At 40.7% G+C, this 18594-nt stretch overlaps 1 protein-coding gene across 3 annotated transcripts in view; it reads left to right on the top strand.

Annotated features, from left to right (window-relative positions):
- Nucleotides 1–788: 788 nt before the first annotated feature.
- COL22A1 (collagen type XXII alpha 1 chain) overlaps nt 789–18594 on the top strand; it is a 222545-nt gene continuing 204739 nt past the window's right edge. For 2 of the 3 annotated variants that reach the window (XM_068672709.1, XM_068672708.1), the window contains exon 1: nt 789–1018. The gene's annotated coding sequence lies outside the window, so the exon portion shown is untranslated. Of the gene's footprint in view, nt 1019–13316; nt 13472–18594 lie in introns of those variants that run through there. The other variant, XM_068672711.1, reaches the window with a different exon arrangement.

Raw genomic sequence — 18594 nt, 5'->3', positions numbered from 1 at the left:
TTCTTTCTTTCTTTCTTTCTTTCTTTCTTTCTTTCTTTCTTTCTTTCTTTCTTTCTTTCTTTCTTTCTTTCTTTCTTTTTCTTTCTTTCTCTCTCTCTCTCTCTCTCTCTCTCTCTTTCTCTCTTTCTCTCTTTCTCTCTTTCTTTCCTTCTTTCCTTCTTTCCTTCTTTCCTTCTTTCCTTCTTTCCTTCTTTCCTTCTTTCCTTCTCTCTTTCCTTCTCTTTTTCCTTCTCTTTCTCTCTCTTTCTCTCTTTCTCTCTTTCTCTCTCTTTCTCCCCATTTTCTTTCTCCCCTTCTTTCTTCCCTTCCTTCCTTCCCCCTTTCTATCCTCTCTTCCTCTCCTTCATTTCTCCCATTTTTTCTCACCTTCTTCCTTTTCTTTTTCTTGTTCTCCCCTCTTTTACTCTTCCCCCCTCTCTTTTTTCTCTCCTTTTTTTTTTTCTATTTTCCTCTATTCTTTTTTTTTCCTCTTTTCCTCCCATTCCGTTCTTCTTTTCCTCACTTTTTTTTTTAAACCTTTTTCATCTTTATTTCCTCTTTTCATTTTTTTGTTGTCTTCTTTTTGTTGTTGTCTCTCCTCTCCTCTCCTCTCCTCTCCTCTCCTCTCCTCTCCTCTCCTCTCCTCTCCTCTCCTCTCCTCTCCTCTCCTCTCCTCTCCTCTCCTCTCCTCTCCTCTCCTCTCCTCTCCTCTCCTCTCCTCTCCTCTCCTCTCCTCTCCTCTCCTCTCCTCTCCTCTCCTCTCCTCTCCTCTCCTCTCCTCTCCTCTCCTCTCCTCTCCTCTCCTCTCCTCTCCTCTCCTCTCCTCTCCTCTCCTCTCCAGCAGAGGATGCAGCATTTTTCCCACCCCTGCTCCATCACCAGCACATCTCTGTGACTCTGTGTGTCTATCTGCGTGTCTGTGTGTCTGTGCACTCCTGCCCTGCACACCCATCACCACAATACATCCCTGGGGACTGACAGCTCTGCAGAGCGCACTTGGGCTGTGGTACAGGTCACCGGTGGTGCTGTGCTTGTGCAGGTAAGAGAACATCCTTGGTTTTACAAGCCTGGCACCTGGGACACTGTGACTGAACACAACCCTTGTTTTGTCCGTTTCTTTTCATTTTTCCTGTGCACAGAGAGGTGGATCTGATTCAGATTTTTTTTTTTTTTTTTTTGAGTATGGAGACATGCAGGAACAGCATCTGTGTTTTAAAAAGAAAATTCAGTTGGAACTGTGTTAAGCTATTTGGGGTTTGTTCATTTTTTCTAGTCAACAAAGTTTGTAGACCTGACTCACCTAGACTCTAGCTCAAGTCTTGCTCAGTCTTCGACTTGTGCTTGGCGGATGCGGAGAGCCTTCACTGCAGGTGGTAAAGCAGAGACAGGGAAGGGCTAATGCCCTCCTTGAGACGAACCACCCAGAAAGTTCAGAGCTGACAGGAGGTTTATAGATGTCAAGGTTGCATTATAATTCTTCTGTTTACGCTTGGTTCTTCCAATCATACATTCCTTGGCATTTTGACGACCTAACACCTCCTTGTATTCTAACTCTGTGGCACTTCAGTTTCTATTAGTATGTGGGAATACCCCAGTGTGTTAACGGGATAATGTTTTGTTTTTTTTTTCAGTTCATGTTTGTTATGAATGTGGTTTGCATCACTTTCTTGCTATAGCCTCCCAGTCTTCCTCCAAGCTGCCTTATTCAGCAGTTCTTTCCCTTCTGTATTTTTATAGAGCCAATGTTCTTAAAAAGTGTACTGACTGCTTCACAGCTGACACTTCACAGGCATTAGTATGCACGCAGTGCTGTGCCTGTTTGCATGTATTTTGATTAAGATCTTAAAATAACACAGCCCATCTGCACAGTGTGGACACTAATGGAATCATTCTCAGGAAGATGCACCTGCAAAATCTATGCATGGAACTGTATGCTGAATTTCCACCGAGGATTACCCTAGATGTATGCCTGCATCTCCTCCTTTTCTTTTACAAATGCCAGTTTAGACATCTGACTGGGAGGATGGTTGTATAAATACTAAAGGAAACATAGTATTTAATAAAATAGGAGGAGCAGTTTCTCCCAGGTCATGCAGTCAATCACAAGTTTTAGCCCACTTCTAAAGCTCCAAGATTTTTTTAAGATTAAGTATTTCTAAGCAGTTTTTATTGAACTTTTTAATTGAATCCTTCTGCTATTTCCTAGTGTGATGCTGCAATTCTTAATATATAGGAACTGCAGTTTGGATGTGCTTTTTGTCTGTGGATGGAAATATACTCTGAAGTAAGCACCCAAGTAAGACATATCAAGTATATGAAAACATCTGTTAGAATTTACATGAGTGGAGTGTTTATGGAACGTTATTATGAAATAAAGTTGTAATTATATAATGCAGCTTTGCTGTTTATCTTTAATATGTGTGTTGTATTGCTGTGGATCCTGACAAGAGGCAGTGCGATGTTTTGAGATACTTGCAGGGGGAAGCTGAGGCTTGGAGAAATTGCAGTCCCGTTCGGAACTTAGTGATAGGCAGCCTGCCAACAGATGAATGTCATCTGTTTTTGGGTAGAATTATTCAAAATAACTTGCAGAAGGGCAATCTTCAACACTTTTCAAAGTGAAGGGAAGAAAACAGGTCTGCTGGAGCAGTAAATGACAGTGCTGCTCTCTCCAGGGATCAGTTTGACCAAATCTTGCTTCATTAGTACAAATAGTATTCTCTATAATTTAAGCATTTGACTTTGCAATTTGTGTGAGATCTATACCATGAATGAAAAGAGGCTTTGGGTTGGAACAGTATGCGTGATGGAAGGCTTACTGGGAGGGATGTATCAGTATGATTCATGAGTATGACTCATATTAGGATGGCGGAAGAACGAGGTCCCCAGTGGGTACCTAATGGAGGAGGAATTAGGTGGAAAAATCAGTTTGTTTCTGCATTTGTGGGAAGCTTTTTCTGAGCTCAAAGACCTAGACAATGTGTGGGTGAACATGTCTGTAACGCCTATACATACACATAAGTCTTTTCTTACTTCTGCTGGCACTTCTTACAGTTTTAGGGCAAATATCTTTGCTACATGCCAGAGCTAGCTTTTCATTGTGGAGAGTATGATACTTTAAATAATAGGAATAAAAGTAGGCTTTTGTTTCCAACATGTGATAACTTTCTTGCTAAAATACGTTTCTGAGATTTGCTCAGCAATTATCTTGGCTTCAAAGGATATTTCAATTGTCACACTGTAACAGTTTTTGCTAAAACCTGTTTTGATTAATCACTGCTAGGTGATTGCAATTCCTCCCGTTTAAAAACCATTCTTAAATGGTTCCCCTTTCTCATAATGAAGAGCAAAACCTTTAAGAAAAAAACTGCATTAGATCAATGTCTCATCTGTACCACCATACCTGACTGGTACAGGTGAATCCAGGCTATTTCAGCTGTTCAGGTAATGTCAAATTCCCCAAGCTTTCTGAGGTAAACTGTAATTTTATATGGTCTCCCACAACACCAAAATATCCTCATCCAACCTTTCCAGCTCTGTTTTCCTTCTTGAGGAAGATGTGGTGGTGCCACATCTTTCTTCCTTAGTTCTTTAGAGAGGAGCCATTCCTACACATCTTCCTTTGGCCAAATGCATCTTAAGACATCAATGTTGGGTCCTTACTTACCAAAACTGTAGTAGACACTACCAATTGTTATGAAGACATTTAGGAACATGAGAATTCATGTTTTGGGAACAAGGGAAGGGGGAAACGGCACCTATAGGAATTACTAATATAATCTACTTAATCACTGTAGCTGAGGAATTAGGAACTTATTTTGATTGATTGATTTATTTTTATTTTTTTTAGGAAACATAGGTAGAACAAGAAAAGAAAACCAAAAGAAGACATTAGAAACTACCTAGTTATGCTTTGAAATCTCTATCTATCAATTCGTTCCATCTTGTATTTCATTTTTCTTGGTGTTTACCTAGTGGCTTGTTCTGTTGCTGCTGAAGGTTTTGTGATGCCCTCCACTGGAAGTGGCATCAGTCTTCTGATATTGTCGTAAGCTAAACTCAACTCAGATGACCGTGTCCCAGCTCATTTAGTGGTGCCAAGCAGGAGCTGGTGTTTTGCTGGAAAAGAAGCCTCTGCAAAAGTCTCCAATTGTGCTCTTGGGAGATTTATACCTCTTCCTCTTAAGCCTTCACGTTGTCTGCTCAAGCCACACTCAGACTTTCTGTCTTCTTGGCAAGCAAGTATGAAATTTGTGAGGTAAATTCCAACTTCTAGTCTTCAGTTTCAAAATTTGTTTAAAAAATAGTGGTCAGGTTCTGAGGTGTTTTTCAGAGGAGAGGATGTGTTAGTCCTAGATCTTGATTTATAAACTACGTTAGGGGTCAGTAAAGTAAAAGTGGAATTAAGAATTTTTGCCTTGACACTATGGTTAAAAACTCCATTGGACTATAGTCAGAGGTCTCAGACAACTGATACTGCAGTGGCACAATGTGCTGCAAAGCCTTTAACAAGTCTCTGCACAGTCAGATCTTCTGTCTGTGAATGATGGATAACATTAGAAGAACCTCTTGAATCAGTTGTAACTGAAATCCTAAAAAAAATTATTTATTAATATGCTGCATTCTGATTTCTTAATGAGTAATGTATTCTCTACGAACTCGGAACATTTCCAGAATACAGGTTCCAAAATACAGGTTTACCTGGATTCAATTGTTGAGAATTGAAAGACTTGTCCTATAACATCTTTCTACTTTTCTGTCCTGGAGCACATCTCTGATGCAGAATTCTGGCCAAAGCTGTTATATGTAGGGGTGTGAGGCCCTGGGACTCTAAATTTGTCCTGGCATGGTCCTGAAGATGTGAAGCATAAGGAAGATGCAGAATGGGGCAGGCATGTCCTCCTTTTTTTTTTTTTTTTTTTTTTTGTCTCTGAGACATGTGCATAAATTTACCTTACTGAGGTTCCAGCCCATTTCCATGACTCTTACAGTGTATTTGTACTCTTGAGAAATGTGCACAAAAAAATGGTCTTTGGAGATAATAACACAACACTGATAACCCTAAAAAAACTTTTTCCATGTCAGGACTCTTCCCTTCCTTTTTATGATCTCCTTTGCACTTGCTAGTGCTGGCTGCCATGGGAGTTGTGACCAGCAATTAAAATCCCCAGGTTGACAACCCCAGCAGAAGACCTTGGCTGGTGGCTTGGGGGAAGAGCGTGCACCAAATTCTTCTCCCCAATGTATTCCTGATGTTCAACTCCACTGACTAGGCTTAAATATTGTAGCAACTGCATATGGTCTGCAAAACGGGACTGATAGTTCTGGTTGAGGAAAAAGTTGCTTTTCTCTCTTCGCCTCTGTTCCTAGTCTGAACATGGGGGTGGAGGGGGCTGATAATATTTATTTTCCACCATCACTAAAAGGTCTATGAAGATTAAATAGCAAATGCTTTGCCTAGCAAGAAAAAGGTACATAGGCATTATTATTGCCTTGGGAAAAGTGTTTCAGAATTGGCAGTAGGTGGGTAGATGGTGAGTGTATAGTCTGCTAAAGACTTGGGGTATAGATCATAAATTTGACCTGGCATGGGGAAAATAAGAAACAACCCACCTCTATAATAAACATTATTGATACACAACAGATGTATTACAACCTACTGGTTAGTGGAAAATTAATGTCACTAGGTGATACATGTAGCGAGCTAGTTTTCATTTCCTTGTGCTGCTAGAAACAACTTAAAAACAAACAAACAAACAAACAAACAAAAACAACAGAGTTTGGTCTTGGGAGATTGAGAGTTGGGCTGTAGCGGTGTTGCCATTCAGATTATTTATGATATTGAGTTTTTCATGGTCAATACCTGGTATTTTGCATACAGTGATGAAGAAGAGTCTCAGACTTGTGACATAGTTTGAATTTTAAAGGCTGCTTGATGTAAAGCAATATGAATATTCTTTAGTAACTTTCCATTGCTTGGTAGGGAAGTTAGCAATAGAGGGCAGGTGCCTGTGAGCGCTGGCACCTGCTTGGAAAGGCTTGTGCTACAGAAATAGCACCACAGCCCATCCTGAGCACCCCCTGAAGAGCCACAAATCCCACACCAGGGTGGATGTGGCTGCAGAGCTGGCCAAAAAGTGCAAAACCTGGAGCTGATGTGGTTACATGTCACAAATGCTCCTCCAGGCTATGTTAGCCTTGGCAATTCATTAGGAATGAATGAAATTGAATTATGGGTCATGTATTGCAAGTGCTGTCAGTCCTGATTATGCAGTCATTTAGATTTCCTTTGCTCAGGGAGTACTGCTATCGCAGAGCTTATCTACTATGCAGTAGATGCAAGCTATCCTTGCCCAGCTTATCAGAATCTATTTACTTTGCATTGATTCAGTTCCTTAGAAATTAATCTTTGATTCTTTGCAAAATAGAAGGATCCCCCTGAGTTTGGTTTAAGCAACTCAATTTGATTATTGTTATGTCCAGAATATTGATTCTTAAGTAATTTTAATAAGAGATGTCAAGCCCACCATATTTCACATCACATTTGAGGGGAAGTTTAAACTATTGACAGTTTAAAATATTTTTTGGAGTCATGCTCTTTGATCAGAGCTTAGCCAATGCTTGATAGTTGTTTTGACTGCTTATTACCCAAGTGCAATTTTTGCAGTGCTGTTTGCTTAACCATGTTGAATTATGTGCCTGTTGGCAGCATCCAGGTAATTCTTTCAAAAGCAACAAAGTTTATATTGATTTTCATAAGAAGAGGTATTCTGTATATCAATTGCAATTACTTTTTTTGAGCTGGAAAGTTTAGAGATGGGGGAACCAGGGGAATTTCTGTTGGCTCCACACTTAGTATCAAACTAATTACCACTTGTACAACAGCACAACAGTAATTCCAATTTTATCAGTAGGTAAAGGTTACAAATAATGTGTATGGATCGTCTTGGTTATTACTGCAGTTAGAAATGAAACAACAGCTTATACCCATTTCAGAGCGCTTCTTGTAATGGACATCCCTGCAACCCTTTATCCATTTCAGTGGTAGGACACAGCTTTTGCTCCGCAGCAAATGAAATACCCTAATTAAATGATAAGGCAGGAATGCAAAGGAATGTGTGGTTTTCAGTACACCGTAATACTTAATAAGAGAAAGGTGCTCAGTGCTGTTCTTTGCAAAATATACCAGAAGATCTTCAACAAGCCCCATTGACTAGATCTAGACAGATGGTGAAAGGCACAATGATAGTAATTCTTGAGTAGAAAATCATGGACTCACAGAATGGTTGAGGCTGAGGAAAATGGTTGAGGAAGGGACCTCTGGAAGTCATCTGGTCCAAACTCCTGCTCAAGCAGGGCCACCTACAAGTGTTTGTTGTTGTTCAGATGGAACATCTTGAGTTTCAGTTTGTATCCATTGTCTTAAACTAGTTGAGTCCCCTCTAAAAGGCACTGGAGCACAGTCCTGCTGTAGCACCTGAATATCAGCTGGTCCCATGTGGGTGCTGGTAAGGCTCAAACCTACCTTATCTATAAGCTCTGCAGTGTCACAGCCCAGGATGCTCTCAGGCTGAACACGGGACTTGATGAATAGTTCTGCAATGGCCAGTGACTCCACGTTCCTGAAGCAGGAAGAAAAAAATCATTCCTTTCATAAAGCACAAGGCTTTAGCGTAGGTAATAAAATTGTGCAACTTCTCTGGGAGGCTAGGGAACTAGTGAACTACTCTTTCCTAACAAATGGGTTGGCAACCTTTGTTTGAGTTCTGAAATTTCATAAGCCACCTCGTGCTTGAGTTGTTTCAAACCAATTTCCCCCTGTCCCGCTTTGCTGTATAATTATGGTACCACCTGTAGTGTATTTCTAAGAGTTGTTTTTCTGTTTTGTGGAGGCTTTTCTTAATTATACGCATAAGTACTTTTATGATTCATTCCTGAAATTAAAGCAGTTTACCATGTGGGCTTATTTTATTCTTTGTCATGCCTTATTTTATTCTTTGTCATCCCTTGGGTTTATTACTGAGTGCATTTTCTTTTTGTTGTTGTTGTTGCTTTGTTTTGTTTTGCTTTGTTTTTCACTCAAGTTATTTGTTCATTTCTAAGTACTTTCTTCTTTTATTTCACTCTTCTGTCTTTTTTATTCCCTTCTTGTATTTCTTTTTACAGTGGATATCTCTATTGTCATGTTTTGTTCCCCTAGTGTCCTTTTCTCTTCCCTTAGCAGCTGTTCCTCGACTACAGGCCATGACCCCAAGAAGGCTGTAGCAGTTACGAGCGGGCTATAAAATTAAGTTGTTAATTTTAGTTGCAGCAATACAGGGTAGTCAGAGAAGTGCTGCTTTCCAGGACACCATCCAATAGAGCTGTATACTGACTCCCTTACTTAAACTGTTTCTGAGTTAAGACTAGTAATAGCACATGACAAAGCAAACAGATAAAGCATGAAGTAAGCTTATGCCAAATTTCCCTGGTATGATCAACAACTTAAAAATGTTTCCTCTTCAATTTCTTTTCATTTCCACTTCAGTGTTTATGCTTTCAGTCTCTCTCCCAGAGAGTATCTTTGAAGGTAATAACCCACAAGGTGGATCCCAGCCAGCTGAGGAAGCCACAGAGGGAGCTTGCATATACAGGGGAGACTTTCCCCCCTAGCTGGAGGAATTCTTTTATCCTTCTCCTTGTCAATGATGTGAAAAATCATTGTATCTCTGTCTGAATTCCCTTAAATAATTACCATTGCACGTAGCATTGGTAGGTATAGTTCCTGGGCAGGGATTGTGCCACCAATCCCTGTGAGGTTTGTGTGGCTGTTAACCTTTCTTGGGTCTGCCTGCCTCGTGCAGAGTGGCCCAGAATATCATAAAACAGAATCATTAAGGTTGGAAAAGACCTCCAAGATCATCTGGTCCAACCATCACCCTACCACCAATATCACCACTAAACCATGTCCCTAAGCACCACGTCCAACCTTTCCTTGGACACCCCCAGGGACAGTGACTCCACCACCTCCCTGGGCAACCCGTCCCAGTGCCTGACTGCTCTTGCTGAGCAGAAATGTCTCCTCATTTCCAACCTGAACCTCCCCTAGTGCAACTTGAGGCCATTCCCTCTAGTCCTATCACTGGTTACCTGTGAGAAGAAGCTGACTCCCAGCTCCCCACAGCTTCCTTTCAGGCAGTTTCAGAGAGTAATAAGGTCTTCCCTGAATCTCCTCTTCTCCAGACTAAAGACCCCCAGTTCCCTCAACTGCTCCTCACAGGGATTGTGCTCCAGGCCCTTCACCAGCTTTGTAGCCCTTCTCTGGGCATATTCCATGGCCTCAATGTCCTTCCTGTAGTGAGGGGCCCAAAGCTGAACACAGTACTTGAGGTGTGGCCTCACCAGAGCAGAGTACAGGGAGATGATCACCTCTGTGGCCCTGCTGGCTGCACTATTCCTGATACAAGTGAATATGTCTGAGACAGGTCCTTTCAGCCCAAGATGTCATGGTGGGTCACCTCACCTAGCTTTAGATGCCTGCTACCAAGTCCTCCTGCTCAGCTGGACAGCCCTTACTCCCTTTGGTGTTGGGGAAGAAAAACAGGAGGTTTTACAGCATGATTCATCTGGCCTGCTTGAAATGTATTACTCCCTAGAAACGTCTGTTCCTCTCTATGGCTTATAAAGGGACAGCAGTGGTTTGCTCGGATAGAGACAATGACACTGTAAATCTCTGTATTTGGTCAGTTTAATCCCCGTAATTTCTATAAGGCCTTAGCACATCAGTCAGCAGAGTTAACAAGCAGGACTACGTTCCCACAGACAGGCTGGGGGGGAAACTATGGCTGTTGACCAACAAGAAGTGGCATCACAATAAATTAAAACTGTGGAAAAGTTTTGTATTGATTATTAGAGCAGTTTAGGTTGAGCAGGAGGGTCTGGACTAGCTGTAGCAGGGTGATGTGACAATTTTATCCCAGATACCAGATTTAGGACCCTTAAGGAGATACACATTTTGATTATGATGCCCACATAGCTATGTGCTCAGTCATGCACAGATGATATAGGAAGTTTTGGGCTATTGGGCTGCATGTTATCTTAAAAAAGCTCTTCCCTGTCTCCGCCAGGGCCCATGCAGGAGGAGGGATTACACTGGCTTTGGGGAAAACTAGCCTTTGGGTTGATTTATTCATCCCCCATAGCCAATTTATGACAATGCTGTTATGAAGACAGTGTTTGTCTTTCACTGAAGATGGCCAGCAAAAATAATTGCTGGAGCATGGTGGCAATTTTCTGTGAAGCAGACACTTACGTGTATGATCCTTTTGCTTATTCCTGTTATAAATGGGATAATGTTTATTAATTCTGATTTGTCATTAACAGGCTCCACTGAGCATGGATTTTTCCATTGTCAGTCCTAAGCTGTCTGCAGATGTTGACCTTTATCTGTGAAGTCTCTCAATTAAATAACAGTATTATGAATACTCTTGACCCATGCCTAGGTGGGGGGATCCATGCTATTGTACAAACAGCTTTTCTGCCTCATTACCAGCTCTTCTTGTTTAGCTAACTTGTTTGCCTGATCCGATGATAAGTACTAATCCCTTCTCTGTTCTGTGACATGATGCTGTCTGTATGGGAGAGCTTCTCTCCTTAAATACCCTCCACAAGAATGGGAGGGGCAAGGAGGCTATTAATCCCTTTTGAATCCTTTCTGGCTGTGTACTCATGGGATTTGTGAAATTCTGTTTATTAGATTGTAAACTCTTTAGGCACTGGGATCATGTCTGGTAAACAGGGTGCCCTTTGCTGTGCCAGCAGAGATAACAAAGGAAAAGGAAGCTTTCCTTTTGGTGCAAGACTTGCCTTGCTGAACTGAGCTAAATTCTCAGCAATGTCACAGTAACCTTAGGCAAAACAGATCCTTCAGTGTCCAAGTTCCCTGTGTGAAAAACTGGCATTTTACGGACTAGCTGACAGGTGAATGGCCTGATTATAGCCCGTATCTCATTCCTCCAGGACCTGTTTCTAATTCAGTTCATAGCAGAGACTTGCTGGGAGATGTATGTTGATGGGAGACTTGAGGCATGGCAGCATCTGGAAGATCAGTTGAAGGAGCACTTTATTTCAGGGCTTTAAAAGACTCAGGAGAGAGAAACTTGGAGGAATTAGGATGGGAAAATTATGTGTAACTCTTTAGGGCAGAGCTTGTCTTTGAATTGTTCCCCTGCCAAAATCCCCTAAGGTGCATTGAGAGGGAGTGTCACTAAACACTCCTAAATTATGCTTCAGGAGATGTAGGCAGGTTAAAAGAGAATTTTTGAAAGGATTTGTCCTACCTACCCCTGTTTTTTCCCACCTATGATGTTTATTCATTTACCACCTATGATGTTTATTCATTGAACAATTCCCCTTTCTTGCTGAAAACCTCCCACTCAGTAACTTCCTCCATTGCTGTGAGTAGACAGTGCCAACTGCGTGAGAGTGGTAGGTTTTACACTAGGTCTCACAACTCCCAGCTGTCTTACTGGGTTTTCAAGTCAGATATCACCTGCTCAGCGTTCTGGAATTGCCACCATTCAAAGTGTGTTGTCTGCTGCCAAGAGACGAGTCTTCTTTTTGGGCATCTGTATGACTATAGGGCTTGTTTTGTCCTTTTAAATAAAATATGCGATGCGCATTGAAGCAGCCCAGTCCTGTGATTCTTGGAGTTACGCAATCTTGTGTTTTACTGAAGATGATCCTCTTTAGGTCATGGTTTATCACAAAAGGCAATCTTGTGGTCTTCTTGAGCAAGTCAAACTGAATCACAAAAATAATCTATGAATTTCAGTCCCCTGAGGTGTAAAATCACTCACGTATCCAACAACGACTGAAAAGAATGGGAATTAAAAGCTAAAATTTGCAGAAGTGCTTGTCAGGTATTACATACTGGGGTAAATTTTTCAAGTTTGTATTATTATTTTCTAGGAGAAATAGGGTACCCGTGTCTTATTAAATAAATAAAATACCTGACACTTGAAGGAGAATAAACACTTAAATCATTCTGAGATGATTCCACTGACGTGAAAGTTTTAAGTTGTATTTGAAAATGCAGACAGCTTCCTTTGGTCACCATTGTATAAAAATAGTGGCATACATCTCTCTTTTAGCACCTGCTGGTTTGCCATAGGTTTTGGGATCCCTAATGTGTCCACAAGAAAAGCCGATGATTAAAATAAGTAGATTTTGAAGGTTGCAGAAGTCTGAATGGATGTGGGCTCAGGAATTACTTCACATTCAAGCCTATATTTGAGGAAAAAAATGTGTTTTTTATCCTCTGTGGTCTTTCATTGTATCTCCTGAATTCAGAAAAAAGTCTCTAACCTTGTGCACACTGATGCTTTCTTGCACAGTAAAAACTAACTCTTTGGGATATGGTTTAAGTGATGGATGAACAGAATAGGAAATAAAGGTAAGAAAATTAATGCAATCCTGCCCTTAGGTTTAATGCTTTCTGGGAATAAATCCATGAAGTCTAGGGAGGGCTCTGTCACTAACAACAGCTTTCTGTGATTTAAGGTTTCAACAGTGTGTTTAGTGTTATATGGACTTAAGTGGAAAATGACTCCCAATTTATTGAGGCTTCTACTGTGGTTTCTTTATTTAGGAGTAGATTCTGTCATCCCAATGAAAAAAATATGGAGTACTTTAATCTGCTAAGAGGTATGTTGAGATACCAGTGGGATTGTCTGAACATCGATCTTTTTGCAAGCTGTGTTACTAAATCAGCAAGGCTAGCAAGGACTGTAGTCATTTCTGAAGAACATAATTCAGGGTGTGGTATTTCAAAAAAAAAAAATGTCAAAGTTGGCTTCTCCTGATGTGATGAGTTCAGTAGGAACACTTGAAATATTGAAAATATTGAGCTTTTAAAATGTTTTCAGTAATTTGCAAAATGACTTGAATCTTTTTAAAAATTGTTTATGACAAATTACAAAAAAAATAATGCACTCAGGCTGCTCTTTACATCAGAAGTATATGAGCTAGAATATTGCTGGCAGCATCTTTTCTAGGCTAGTGCATCAGGAAATGCTTGAAATCAGACTAGAAGCTGGTGAGCTTTGATTGCCAGAGAGCAGTCTGAATTAAATGGGTATCTGCAAGTACTGGTGCATTGCCCAGTATTCATAGGGATACTGGGACCAGCACAGCAACTGGTCTTTAAGTGAAAGGGAGGGTGAGCAGTGCTTACGTGTTGTCTTGGCCCAGGAGGGAGGTAAGGGCTGGTGTTACCCAAGCAGTAATCATGGGAGGCACTGCAGTGGGGATAGCCCTTCATTGCCAGTCCTTTTCTGCTTTTGTGGTGGCTGTGAGGCTACTTTGGTCCCTGGGAGGGTGCAGCCTCTCAGGGCGGCGGGTGTTGTAGATCCCAAGTTCTGCCCACATCCTGCCTGTCCCTGCCTGTTTACTTGCAGGGCTCCAGCCTGCAAGAAGGGCATTCCTCTGCTGCAGGACGGCGTTCAGAAACAAGGTAGGTCTTACGTGGCTGAGAAACAGATGGTAGGCAAAATACTCTTCCCAAATCTCTTTTCCTAAGTTGAGAAATGGGAGAATGTAGCCCAGTCCTAGATGATTGCTTTTCCCTTATAAATGTTCCTTTTCTTTTGTGAGATTCACACCAGGCAAAAGCAATGCTGCTATTTATAAGTTGTGGTTGAAGACAAGTCTCTCATTAAGTAGAAGAGTCATCTTAGAGTAACCGTTGAATGGACTTAAATGATTTGGTAATATATTTTAAGGGCTTGTCCTCTGAAGAAAGGTGGTTAAGCCTCAGCATCAGGGGCAGTGATACTTCACTCTTGTCTAATTCCTTTTGGTCTTAAGATATATATTTTTTGTTATTGTTGGTTTTGTTGTCGGAGTTTCTTTTTGATAAGAAAAGAAACTGTTTTTGTTACACTAACACATAGAGCTGCAGCTGCACATCAGAATGGAGTCAGGCGCTGAGATTCTAAAGATTTGCTGGTACAGAAAAGTAATTGATTCCTGCTACTTGGAATCTGATGAAACTGAAATGTGTTAAGCCTTGATACTTAGCCTGCACTTGCATGATCTTTCCAATAACTCATGTTCCTTTGAAGTCATTTCATTGTCCTGACTTTCCTGGTCTTGAATTGTTGCCAGTGAATCTGAGTCCTCCTGGCGTAACTCATAGGCTGGAGTCATAAAGCTGACACTCTTGTACACTGGTATGCACTAGGGAAGAAATCTTTTTGCCTCTGGGATGTTATTAGGAACAGGATGACAACTTGTGAATATTTTCCAGGTATCATAATGTTTTACTGTATTGGAATGCTGAATAACATTGGTGATAACATCGCAGCAGTGTGTGACAGAAGAATAAGCACTGCGTTGCAGCGACCTGTGCTCTGGCTTAAGATGGACATGGAAAATCTTGGTGCTGAGACTTGTATTCTAACTTTTAACATTGGTCTTTGCCTTTTAATGTTTTCAACCTTACAGGAACTTCACCTGAAAAGCATACAATAATAGGGAAAACTCTGGTCTAATGGCTCTTCAGTGGCATTGCTGTGGATATAACTGAATGCTTTATAAAAGTGACAGATTAGCTTGTACAGCATATGAAAACAAAGCTTTTACCTGAAATCTAATAATATGTTAGGAAGGGTGTTGCTCTGTAGTTTCTTTTTGTGTTTGTGTGTGTTTTTTCATGGACTCTTCTTAATTAGCAAAGTCAGAGGCAAGCTAGACAAGCTGCTACACATGAGTAAATGAATCAATATGTCAAACTAAGGCAGTGGTGTGGAAAGGGAATAAGGGGGCCATTGTCAGTGAGAAGAGACTCAGGAGTGGAGGAGTGGATGTACCGTGCAATTTTGTCTGACAAACACTTCTCCACTGACTTCAGAAGTGGAAGGTGTGTGTCGAGTATGAAGAACTGTAGCATGCTTTTGATCTTTTCAGTGTTTCACACACCTCAGAGGGAAATAAAATTCTGTCTTCTCAAAGGGGAGAGCAAATGTGAAGAGCTAGGGTACTCCTGTCTCAGTGACTTGAGAGTCAGAGCTGGTGTTCGTACACGTGGAAGCACCAGAGAGACGAGTTAAACCTACAGCAGTCTTCTGCTGAAATGGTTGTTTCGAAGAATAAAGGAAACCCAGCACTCTCTTCTGGTCTTACATAGCTATTTCAAGGGGGGAAAAAATCCCTTTCAACAGAAAAATGTCAAACATGACTACTGCACTGTATGATGCCAATCATATAGAGAAGACTATGCCATGGGAAGGTGTAGTTTATGTCAGACAAGTTGAGTATAATGGCTCTCCAAAGCCATTTGTATCCCAAGTAGTGTTGAAGATTTGTTGCTTTACTGCACTTGCAAATATAGCAAGGCAGAATTCTAACACAGCAAGTGTTTCTCCAAATCTAACTGTTACTTGAACAAAGATTATTTCTTTTCCCATCCTCTTTATGGTATTTTAGGACTTACACCAGTTATTGCTTTAGTGTAATTCTCCTCGGATGTCAGATTTGCCTGAGAGATGTAAGTCTTTGTGCTGGCAAGGCGTTTCACTGGAAATGAAAGCCACAGTCCAGCAGTTCAGATTTAAGCATGCTGAATTTCAGAGAGAAAATTCCTTCCCAGAATTTGGGAGTCACCCCAGCAACTCGCATGCCGTGCATGCCAAGTGGAAGCAGTAGGGGTGGGAGCTGAATGGGGAGTGGGATTGCATCGGAAGACCTGAAAGTTAGATGCATAAACAACGGCTGAAAAATGTACTATCTTAGATAGTTTTAAAAGATGTTTTCCAGTAAAAACACAGTGAATGCAGTTGCTATAGCTACTTGGGAGGGGGAGAGGGGGGGGGATTGTTGAGAACTTCTTGAGATACTTGCTGTTTAGTTGTACACAAATGCATAGTTTTTCTCACTCGGAGGGTTCAGCATCACCTTGCGTTTGGCTTCTCTCCTAAAGCATTTAAACTGCCACTGGTAAGCAGCAGCAGTGTTTAGAGCTTCTGGAGGGCATATAAAAAGCAAGGTGCTATGCTGATCTTGAGGAATCTTTTTATTTTTTCTCTCTTTATTGCATAAGTAAAACACTGCTGATTTAGCTGAGCTGGTGTTTTATTTCATTTCTTATTTGCTCATCTGTTTGGGGTTCTTTTTAGGCTAAGGAATAACTATTGGCATTGTAGAGTTTTATGATCACTTTTGTAGGGAACATTTTGAAATTTTTGAATATTACCTGAGCCTAGCAACTCAAAACTAGGCCCCAAAAACAAGCCGGGGTTTCAGATTAAAGTATGATGGTTTAAGGACGCTGGAAACAGAAGATGAATGAGTTCATTCTAGAGTTTCAGTATATCAGGTGATGGTAACTGATCACCTGAACAACTTTCTAGTTGTGGTGCAGGAATGTTTTGTCTCATAAATCAAGACTGAAAGCTCTCTAGACTCAGAAAAGTACTGCCTCTTTTGTACAAGCTATAAATGAGATACTGATATTTTAAGGATAATTTTGGACCCACGTTACGGAGGAGATCAGATTGCACGTAATCTTCCTTTTTATCTGCTAAGATCTGTAAGTCAGAGTTGTCCTCTAAATTTGTTGACATAAATATGAAAAACAGTCATTCCTTAAATTAGGTCTTATGCATACCCATGGAAAACAAGAGTTATAACCCCGGTTTTCATCCAGTAAATAAGTCTGTCAGCCATGCTAACACAGAGAACAAAGAGAACAAAACAGCAAAACAAGGACAATCTCATGTAGTTTTTTTAATTGAAATTAGAAGATATACTCAAAGTAAAGAGGCAGCAACTTTATTTAAACTGTTACTCTTCAGAAAACAACTGCTTTGTTTATTTGTGTTTGGGTAAATTTATGTGCATCTCTGCCCGTCATGATGGTGCATTAAATATTTTGCACTTGCCTGGATGTGAGAAGGAAAGCAACGAAAAACACTTGCTCTTTGCTTGGTGGGAAAGGAGATCTAGTGATAAAAAGACATAGAAAAGGTCAAGGAACTCAGTGCTTTATTTCACATTTGTTTTTACTGTTGTGGTGTGTCCTCAGGTCCCCAGATCCTGGAGCCTACTTCCAGAGTCAGTGCGAGCATTTACGTCAATTGAACATCATGACTAACTTCATCCAGTTCAGTTTGTCTGTACAGAAAAGTCAAACTGAAGTTTCACCCTTTAGGCAATTCAAGATTCTAGAAATGCCCTTTTAGGTCCTGTGTCCATAATGATTCACCCAGAAATTAGGCTAGGTCCTGAATGGGATGTTCTAAAGCAGTCTTTGTGTAAGTATACATGATATATAGTATAACAGTTCAAAATGGCATTGCTCTTTGTAGCTTCACTTTGTTCCTTCTACCCAAACCTGCTTTTGTAACACAATTTCATCATTCTGGAAGGGGTATCTGCTTAGAAATCTGTATGTGCTTCTTCTCCCCATTAGGCAAAGTCTTTCTACTCAACTGTTTTCACCCTCTGCATCTGAACTGGCTAAAGTTTCCTATCGTTACTGTTAGTCTGTGAGTAGTTGCTGCTTTTGGCTGGCTTTATCTCACATTGACCACACAGACATCTGTTGATACATCAGCATCTAAATCTCAGCTGTTTATCTAGGCTCTGAGGAAGATAAGCACTGCTTGTGTGTAGCTCACTTGTTTAACTCATCCTCCTCAGAAAGAGATAAAATCAATCCAGGTATGGATTTGTTTTCTTCTCCGTGAGCTAGGAGGGGGACCCACCCTGAGTAGCTCAAGTATAACACATACAATGTTAGTTAAGACACCTAATATCTGAATTTAGATTAAATAAAACCAAGCCAAAGCTCTACAGTGTCTTAGGAGACAGTGTAGTGTGAGAGAGCTTCTTAAATGCATCTCTAAAGTCCAGAAAGCACAGATGTCATTTGATTTAAGTTCTAGAACTGCTATTTAAATGTGTATTTATTTTCCATTTCTGCATTTTTTCCTGTCCTTTCTCCTCTACCAAAGTTTCCAGTTCTGCATTTGCTGTCCTTTTCCTGTTAGCAGCTGTATGTCCTGCTGTCTGATCCTGGCATCCTCGTTTTCAGTTGTCTTTGCTTTTACTGCTTTCCTGATGTCACCATCCAGCCCTTGGCCATCTGCACGAACTGGTATGAGAACAAAGCACAGGGATAATGGGATAGCATCATAAAAAGACCTGTATGTAAGGATCGGTACTCTGTTTCTGAGATAACAATTCAGTCTGCAAACTTGTCATTAGTTTTGGATTAATGGGAACTTTAGAAACATTTGAGTCCTTACTCAGTTAAAGTATCCTTCCTCTAACCATCACATAAAACCTTTGATATCTGGTACAGCCTATCTAGCCTCTCTCTCTTCTTTTGAGGTATGAATTCATGATATTACAATATGAAAAGGAAAGGGAATGGAATCATGTAATTTTTAAGTTTCTGGTCTTTGACACAGCTTGGTGTCACAGGTGTCTTGTAGTTAATTACAAGAATTTGAGATATGAAGAAATGAGAATGTTAAGAAGACCTGAGTTTGTTATTGTTCCATGTTTCATCCCCAAGCTTTATTTTTGTATAGCTGTCTCCGTTTCTGCTCTCTATTTCCTTCAAGAGTGTGA

The sequence above is a fragment of the Anas acuta genome, chromosome 2 (assembly GCF_963932015.1).
Source record: "Anas acuta chromosome 2, bAnaAcu1.1, whole genome shotgun sequence".
In the NCBI taxonomy this organism is placed as follows: domain Eukaryota; kingdom Metazoa; phylum Chordata; class Aves; order Anseriformes; family Anatidae; genus Anas; species Anas acuta.
This window is presented reverse-complemented; position numbering and strand designations above follow the sequence as displayed.